The sequence below is a fragment of the Dermacentor silvarum genome, chromosome 10 (assembly GCF_013339745.2).
Source record: "Dermacentor silvarum isolate Dsil-2018 chromosome 10, BIME_Dsil_1.4, whole genome shotgun sequence".
Taxonomy (NCBI): Eukaryota; Metazoa; Arthropoda; class Arachnida; order Ixodida; family Ixodidae; genus Dermacentor; species Dermacentor silvarum.
The window spans coordinates 141,333,189-141,342,167 of NC_051163.1; the positions used below are offsets into that span (position 1 = coordinate 141,333,189).

General features: G+C 51.4%; 1 long non-coding RNA gene across 1 annotated transcript; it reads right to left on the reverse strand.

The window, feature by feature from the left end:
• Window positions 1-6,808: 6,808 nt before the first annotated feature.
• Window positions 6,809-8,081, reverse strand: LOC125940562 (uncharacterized). The gene is made up of 2 exons (XR_007463754.1): window positions 7,786-8,081; window positions 6,809-6,942 (listed from the first exon to the last, which is right to left on the reverse strand). It is a non-coding gene; the product is annotated as an uncharacterized LOC125940562 (long non-coding RNA).
• Between the last annotated feature and the right edge of the window lie 898 nt (window positions 8,082-8,979).

Below are 8,979 nucleotides of genomic sequence, written 5' to 3' on the forward strand. Positions count from 1 at the left end.
CTCCCAACCAGTGCCTTGGCGCCGACTGTCAAGGAAAAATAATAAAGAAGCGCCTTGTCACTCCACAGGGTATACAACCGCTCGCCAGCAAAGTGAAGGCTATCCAAGACTTTCCACCCCCGACATCAATGAAACGACTCCGGGAATTCCTGGGCCTACTAAATTTCCATCGCCGCTTTCTTCCTAAGTGTGCCACTTTCCTAAAGCCCTTAACCGACCTATTAGCTATAAAAAAAGACCCGGCTGCGCCACTGGAATGGACCGACGACGCCGCATCTGCCTTCGCCACTGCCAAAAAGGCTCTGGCAGACGCCACCATGCTCATACATCCCGTTCCTGATGCCCCAATTCGTCTCATCACCGATGCATCGAGTGTAGCAGTTGGCGCTGTTCTCGAGCAGCACGCATCAGGTTGGCAGCCCCTTGGATTCTTCTCGCAAAAACTCAAACCACCGGAAGTAAAATACAGTACATTTGCCCGAGAACTCCTTGCTGTGTACCTCGCCATCAAGCATTTCCGCCATTTACTGGAGGGCCGGGACTTTTACGTCGTTACCGACCACAAGCCCCTGACGTTTGCCTTCCATCGCAATCACAGCAATTACACTGCAAGGGAGATCCGTCAACTATGCTTTATCTCCGAATTCACCGTGGATCTCAGACACGTACACGGGTCGGAAAATGCCGCCGCTGATGCACTCTCACGCATCGATGCCTTGTCGACCCAGCCACCACTAGACATGGAAGAGCTAGCAGCTGCCCAGAGCAACGATCCTGAGCTGCATAGTCTTCGCTCTTCATCCACGTCTCTATCTTTCACGGAGTGCCTACTTCCATTTTCTACCTCATTAATAACGTGCGAAACGTCTACTGGTGTTCCTCGGCCCTTCGTGCCTAAAGCGTTTCGTCGTGCAATTTTTGATCAATTGCACAACATGAGCCATCCGGGTATTCGTGCGACCCAGAAGCTAGTCACATCTCGTTTCCTTTGGCCAAGTATCAATGCTGACGTCCGACGCTGGGCGCGAACCTGCCTTCAGTGCCAGCGTGTTAAAATTCACCGTCACACGGTCACTGCACCATCCCCCTTTCGGCCTCCCGACGCAAGGTTTTCCCACGTCCATCTCGACATCGTCGGCCCTCTTCCAGCATCACAAGGGGCCTGTTACCTACTGACATGTGTGGATCGCTTCACCAGATGGCCGGAAGCGTTTCCCGTTTCCGACATTACAGCACCGACAGTGGCAAAGGCTTTCACAAACGGCTGGGTATCACGCTTTGGATGCCCTTCTGTCGTCACCACTGATCGCGGTCGTCAATTTCAATCGGCCCTTTTCACCGCACTTGCCAATATCTTGGGCATTCGACACATCCACACGACTGCCTACCATCCTTCAGCCAATGGCATGGTCGAACGGCTTCATCGACAACTGAAAGCTGCCCTCACTGCTCACCAGCCAAGAGAACGTTGGCTTGATCACCTCCCCTTCGTACTTCTGGGCATCCGATCAGCATTGAAGACGGATCTCGGCTGCTCGTCAGCTGAACTAGTCTATGGCGTGTCTCTGCGTCTTCCAGGTGAATTCTTTGAGCCGTCGTCGCCCCCTTCCACTCATGATGCCGCTACGTACATTCGAGAGCTGCGCACCACGTTTCACGACCTTGCTCCTGTAATTCCTGCCGACCGACACCCCCAATCTGTCTTCGTCAGCCAGGATCTGCATGACTGCAGTCACGTTTTCGTTCGGCGTGACCAAATACGGCCACCACTCACACCGGCCTATGATGGCCCATTTCGCGTCCTCCATCGTACACCTAAAACGTTCACGCTGGACATCAACGGCCGTGAAGACGTCGTGGCTGCCGATCGACTAAAACCTGCATACATTGCCGCTCTCGCATCCGCGGAGCTTCCATCTCAAGTCTGGACTCCCACATCCAAGCACGTTCCCTGGGCGACTCCTATGGCTCCCGCTCTACGGGGGGTAGCCCTGTAGCGCCTCAGCATGCGGCGCCCGTCAAGGAAGAAGAAGTTGGCATTCGAACGCGCGGCAGGTGCAGAGCGAGAATAAAAAAATCAGTTCGAAAACTCAACGCTGTCAGGGCTGGATCTTTCTCGTGTTAGCTCCGACAATCCGTTTGTGCGTACAGCACTTTCGTCCCACAGGCCCGAGAATGGCAGTCAGAGCGCGCTGGAAGGAAAAAAGATATACAAAAGTGCAACGCGTGCTTCCACGTGACACGGATTGGCCAATGGGGGAGCAGAGGAGGCTGGGGCGACAGGAGGCGGCAAGGAGGAAACGCCGGGGCGAGCGCGGTGGCGGCAAGATCTAAGAATGGCGCTAATTTTTATATATAGGGGTTTTAACCAACGCGACGTAGCAGCAGCGGAGCAAGCCGACGCAGCCGTGATCCGACGCCACGACTTAACCGTAACGCCAGACGATGGTCTACCGTTCTAGACGTGCGATTCGATGGTCATAATGTCACCGCTCTCGTCGACACTGGAGCCAACTATTCCGTCTGCAGTGCCGAGTTCGCCGTCAAGTTCAAGAAGGTGAAAACGGCCTGTCAAGGACGCGATATCCGGACAGCGGGAGGCCACCTAATAACGCCGGCTGGAATCTGCACAGCGCGAGTCACGGTAAACAACCGCACTTATCCGGCGAGCTTCTTAATCCTGCAGCACGGTTCCAGGGATGTTATTTTAGGCATGGACTTTCTAAAGCAACACGGTGCAGTCATCGACTTGAGGTCTAAGTCGATAACGCTTTCTACGCACAATGCGATACCACCGAATACAAACATCAGTTACCATGCCTTGAATGTGCTAGAAGAACAAATCACTGTTCCGCCTCGCTCCAGCGTAAGGATTTCCGTCGGTACCGAAGTGCCTGCAGACGTGGAGGGCGTCATCGAGGGCGATCATCACTTACTGCACGACCGTGAAATTTGCGTTGCTAGGGGCATAGCTGAGCTACGTGAAGGGAAAGCAATAGTGATGCTCACGAACTTCAGCCACGAATACAAGCACATTAACAAAGGCACCATGGTCGCCTACATCGACGAAATAGTACAAGCCAGCAGTGCTTTCGCCTTCACTGATTCTAGTACACCTGCAATGACGACTGTAGTACCTGAACCAACTTTCGACGTCAATCAGAACCTTCCCAATCATAAGAAAGAACAGCTAAAAGCTCTGCTCCTGCAATACAAGGACTGCTTCTCGTCGTCGTCACAAGTTCGACCAACCCCTGTCGCCTAGCACCGCATCATAACCGACGAATATGCCCGCCCACTCCGTCAGAGCCCGTACCTAGTTTCGGCGCGCAACACGAGGCCATAAGGCAACAAGTCGACGAAATGCTACGGGACGACATCATCCAGCCGTCCAAGAGTCCGTGGGCGTCCCCCGTGGTGTTAGTAAAGAAGAAGGATTTAACGCTAAGTTTCTGCGTCGATTATCGTCACCTCAATAAAATCACGAAGAAGGACGTATACCCTCTCCCACGTATTGACGACGCTTTGGATCGACTCTACAACGCAAAGTTTTTCGTCAATGGACCTCAAAACCGGCTACTGGCAAGTCGAAGTCGATGAGAGGGACCGGGAGAAGACTGCCTTTATAACACCAGACGGACTGTTCGAGTTCAAAAAAAATTATGGGGTTTTACGTGCCAAAACCACTTTCTGATTATGAGGCACGCCGTAGTGGGGGACTCCGGAAATTTTGACCACTTGGGGTTCTTTAACGTGCGCCTAAATCTAAGTACACGGGTGTTCAAGGTCATGCCGTTTGGTCTTTTGCTCGGCACCTGGGACTTTCCAACGCGTCATGGATAATGTACGGGCAGGCTTGAAGTGGCAGACCTGCCTCATCTATTTGGACGACGTCGTTGTGTTTGCCTCAAGCTTCGAGGAACACCTCCGGCGCCTTGAAACAGTTCTTCAAGTAATCAAGACCTCAGGACTCACGGTAAAGCCAGAAAAGTGCCGCTTTGCATACGAGGAGCTCTTGTTTTTGGGCCACGTCATCAACAAGTCTGGAGTGTGCCCTGACCCACAGAAAACTGCGGCCATCGCTGACTTTCCTCCGCCCACCGTCAAGAAGGCAGTCCGTAGATTCCTTGGACTGCGCGCCTATTACAGGCGCTTCGTCAATAATCTTTCACGGATCGCTGAGCCACTGACGTACCTCACGAACGCCGACGTCGAGTTCAAGTGGGAGACGCCGCAAGTCGAAGCATTTGAAGAACTGAAGCGACGCCTGCAATCGCCGCCAATACTTGCACATTTCGACGAAAACGCCGATACCGAAGTACACACCGATGCAACCAGCGTAGGACTCAGCGCCGTGCTTGTGGAGAGGACTGACGGACTAGAAAGGGTTGTAAGTTACGCTAGCTGGTCGCTGTCGAAGCCGGAAACAAATTATTCCACAACCAAAAAGGAGTGCCTCGCCATCATCTGGGCTACATCAAAGTTTCGCCCCCACTTCTATGGCAGGCCCTTCAAAGTTGTGAGCGACCACCACGCCTTGTGTTGGCTAGCCAACTTGAAGGATCCTTTAGGTCACCTCGCACGATGGAGTCTGAGACTTCAAGCATTCGACATCACCGTCGTTTACAAGTCAGGGCGAAAGCACTCTGACGCCGACTGCTTGTCTCGTGCCCCCGTCGAACCGCCGCCGCAGGACGACCAGCATGACGACACTTTGTCGGGACCCATCAGTCCTTGTCTACTTGCCTCGCGCCCCCCTCGAACAGCCGCCACAGGACGACCAGATTGACGACACTTTCTTGGGACCCAACAACAGTGAGCTGACCCGGAACTAAGGAGCCTTGTAGACTACCTGGAAGGCAAGATAGTCATTGTGCCCAAGGTGATCAGGCGAGGATTGGCGTGGTTTTTCTTGCAAAACGACATTCTCTTAAAAACGAACTTCTCGCCTCTTCGAGCCAACTACCTCCTCGTGGTACCCTCAGCATTGCGTCCAGAGGTTCTGCAAGCTCTCTATGACGACCCAACGGCTGGACACCTCGGTTTTTCCCGCACGCTCGCGAGGATACAGGAAAAATACTACTGGCCTCGCCTCTCTGCCGACGCCGCCCATTACGTAAGGACATGCCGAGACTGTCAGCGACGCAAAACACCGCCGTCAAGGCCAGCCGGATTTCTGCAGCCGATCGAGCCACCTCGCCGACCGTTCCAGCTGATCCGAATGGACTTACTGGGGCCTTTTCCGACGTGGGCGTCTGGGAATAAATGGATCGTCGTAGCTACGGACTACCTCACCCGCTACGCCGAAACAAAAGCCTTGCCCAAAAGCAGTGCCGCCGAGGTAGCCCGATTCTTCGTTGAGAACATCCTCCTGCGTCACGGTGCCCCAGAAGTCCTCATCACCGACGAATGGCATCACCGAGCGCCTAAATAAGACCATCGCGGACATGCTGGCAATGTGCGTCGACGTCGAACACAAGACGTGGGATGCCATGCTTCCGCACGTGACCTTCGCATACAACACGGCCGTGCAATAAATGACGCACGTGGCGCCGTTGAATCTGGTCTACGGAAGGAAACCGGCAACGACGCTTGATGCCATGCTACCGGACGTCACCGACGAAGAAAATCTCGATGTTTCCAGCTATTTGCTGCATGCCGAAGAAGGTCGACAGCTCGCCCGCCTGTGCATCAAGGACCAGCAGAGGACCGACAGCCGACGCTACAATCTTCGACGACGCTACGTCGCGTACCAGCTCGGCGACCATGTTTGGGACTGGACTCCGATACGCCGACGAGGACTTAGCGAGACACTGTTACGTCGCTATTTCGGGCTATACAAGATAATCCGACGTATTGGCGCACTGGACCATGAGGTCGTGCCAGACGGCATTTCGCACAGCGGTGCCGGGCACGACCTGAAGTGATCTACGTGGTGCGTCTTAAGCCTTTCTACGCCCGTTAAAGAACTTCGGTACTTTGTTACTTTGTTATTGTTTGTTGCTTTTTCTCTCTCTCTGTACGCGTGGTTTTGTTTTCGCTTTCGTGTTGGAAGCATCGGGACGATGTTTTTTTAAGGGGAGGGTATTGACACGTATATATGTTTATCTTTCACCGGTGACCGCTTTTCACCGGCTAAAAAAATGTTAAACGTTATCGCAGGGCACAGGACGCGCCTGCATGTATGGGAAGTTTCTCGAACGTTATCGATGCTTCTATCGGTTGTCTCTTGTCACCGACGCTCATGTAATCTGATTGTATGAGCGACGCGAATTGTCTACAACTTTCTGGAGGACATGCGGGTACCAGGGATTATTCTGGGGCCTTCAACGACTCATGTATAAAAGCCGACACGTTTCGCCGCTGATCAGATTTCGACGATCGCCGACTGTATTCGCCGCTTTCGTTATGCTTCGAGTGTAGCTTGCTTTTGTGGGCACATGTTCGCCCAATAAAGAATCAGTTTTGTCATACACAGTTTTACGGCTGTTTACTTCAACGTCACTACTACGTGACGGCATAGAGAAAGGAATTAACAAGAGGGGACACTCTCATAAGGCCCAGCGGCCGAATTGACTGCAGCGTGCCAAGCGGTCGGTGTCAATCACTTGCATCACTTCCGGTTTCGGTTTTAGGCGCGCGTATTTTGAACGCAAGCTAGCACGCCGCCTGCGCCCCCCCCCCCCTCTCTTTTTTTTTTCTCTTCGTGCAGAATCGGTTTATTATTTAGTAAAAATGATTGCGAACGATCTCGTAAAGTCCCATCGAATCTGTGCCACGTGCAATTTCACAAAGTAGACGCAAGACCTTTTGTGCAATGAGGAAATATTTATTTTGCTCTATATAAAAGCTCGTTCCGCGCTTTTTGTGCGTTCATCCAACGTTGTGACACCAGCAGGTAAGGCAGTAGTTCCTGTATGAAGCTCCACCGGACGGCACCAGCTGAAAAAAAAGTAAATTACAAGCATGGTATACATTTGCAAGCACGTAACAGCATGTTACAAGCATGAGTCATTTTGGTATTTAGACATAGGAATACTGCGTGTAGAGGCGAAACGTGCGAAAGCGGTGAATGGGCGGCATTACAAACAAAACAATTCGCTTTTACATACATGGCGTAGAAAATACCCGACTCATCCCAAACATATATGAAAACATCTGATTTCCAAGCGTTCCCCCATTTCCGGGCATTATTTCCTGCACTTTGGCAGCACAAATACACGATCGACTTCGCGTTTCCGAAACTTGGCCTCGGGCGACGCGACGGTACGCTACATACATAGAGACGGACGCGACAGGCACTCAAGACAAATGCGTGGGTGCAATGCCTTTTTTCAGTCCTTTAGAAGACGTAATTTTCGAATTACAAGTTTCTGATATGTTTCTCGTTCGCGCGTTCTGCCGGCGCCAACTAACTGCGTCACAGCGCGCTGTGCGGCCAGCGTGCCTCAAAAGTACCCCAGAAAGTAACGAAATTATTTGTCAGTAATATCTGGCGTCAGAGAAAGCGGCACAAACTTCTCCTAGCAAGATGCACTAGACTACACACCACGGCTGAGTTCTCGCTAACTGCGACACGGCGCCCTGTGCGGCCAGTGTGGCTCAAACACCGAAATAAGTTACAATAGTCCCATAGGAAGCGTCGGAAACATGTCTCAGCACGATTTATTTACTCAAGTTACCTGCGCCAGGATGGCCGAGCTGTTTTTCGCTAACTGCGTCTTAAGTCTCGGTCCCGTGCCATAAGCTTAATTGCGTCGTAGACTGTGAAACAAGATTTCTCACCTTGCAGTAGTCCAATAGTGCAGTGGTGTCTTGTCCCAGTGCAGAAGGAACGCAAGAATACGCCGAGAGCTCAATAAACCAGGTTACATTTAAAAAAGAAAAAAGAAGGAGACAGACGGGTCGCCGCGCGCGAGCGCTCAAACGCGCGCGCAGCCATCCTCGCTGGCTTCGGGGGAGTGTCTGGCGGATGACGCATGTATCTGGCGCGTCATTGACCTGTGGCTAGGTAAGGCAAGGAAAATAAGTCGCAAAGCTTAAGTTCATTTATACGCAAAACGTTTTAGTTTTCGCGGCAAAGAATTAAAAAAAATAAATGCCTGTTAATTTAAGTTCACTTTCTTTTTTTCGATGCTCGCGGCAGCTAACGTTCGGTGTCAAAAGTATAGCGTGACGTATGGTGACGTGTTTCCTGTTGCCAGTTTTTGCCAAGTGTCCCCTCTTGTTGAATTTCTTTCTCTATGGTGACGGTATGGGATTGATTGATTATTGTGGTTTGTTGGCGCAAGGGCCAGTTATGGCCAAAGAGCGCCAAGACGATGGTAATGACTTGTTAGTGATATATGAATAGTCAATTACATGAACAGATGTGGCATGGCTGTAAAGGCGCCTAAAACAGTCGCTGTAAAGTGCGTAAAATCTATACGTAATAAGATTATGGCAATGACTAATGATGTGTACTATAGACATGAACAATGCATTGCAAAAGAGTGATAAGACAAAATATTACAGACGTAAGAATCGGCCAGAAGCACAAGTGCCTAAAACAGAGCCCTTGAAACACAAAGGCCTGGAGACATGTGCTATAAAGAACTATCACAGCAACATCCTCTGAAGAGAGGATGCGCTACGAATTTATTGGCCTAATAACATGTAGCACAAAATCATTCAAGAATGCGAGGACTGCTGTGGTGTTAAAGAGCGGTTCTTTACCAAGGAACATAGCGGGATGTAGAGGAACACAGTAGCGATATGCTAGAGGAAAGTGTTTCTTTCTTTCTCTTTCGGCTTCCCGACACTCCAGGAGGACGTGGAGGACGGTGAGCCTCTCGCCACATCTACCACAGGTTGGAGGATCATTACCATTCAATAGCAAATTGTGGGTGCCGTACGTGTGTCCTATTCTCAGACGACAGAATAGGATATCAGTTCGCCGGGTTTTTGTTACGGAGGGCCAGTAACCTAACTGTGGCTTAA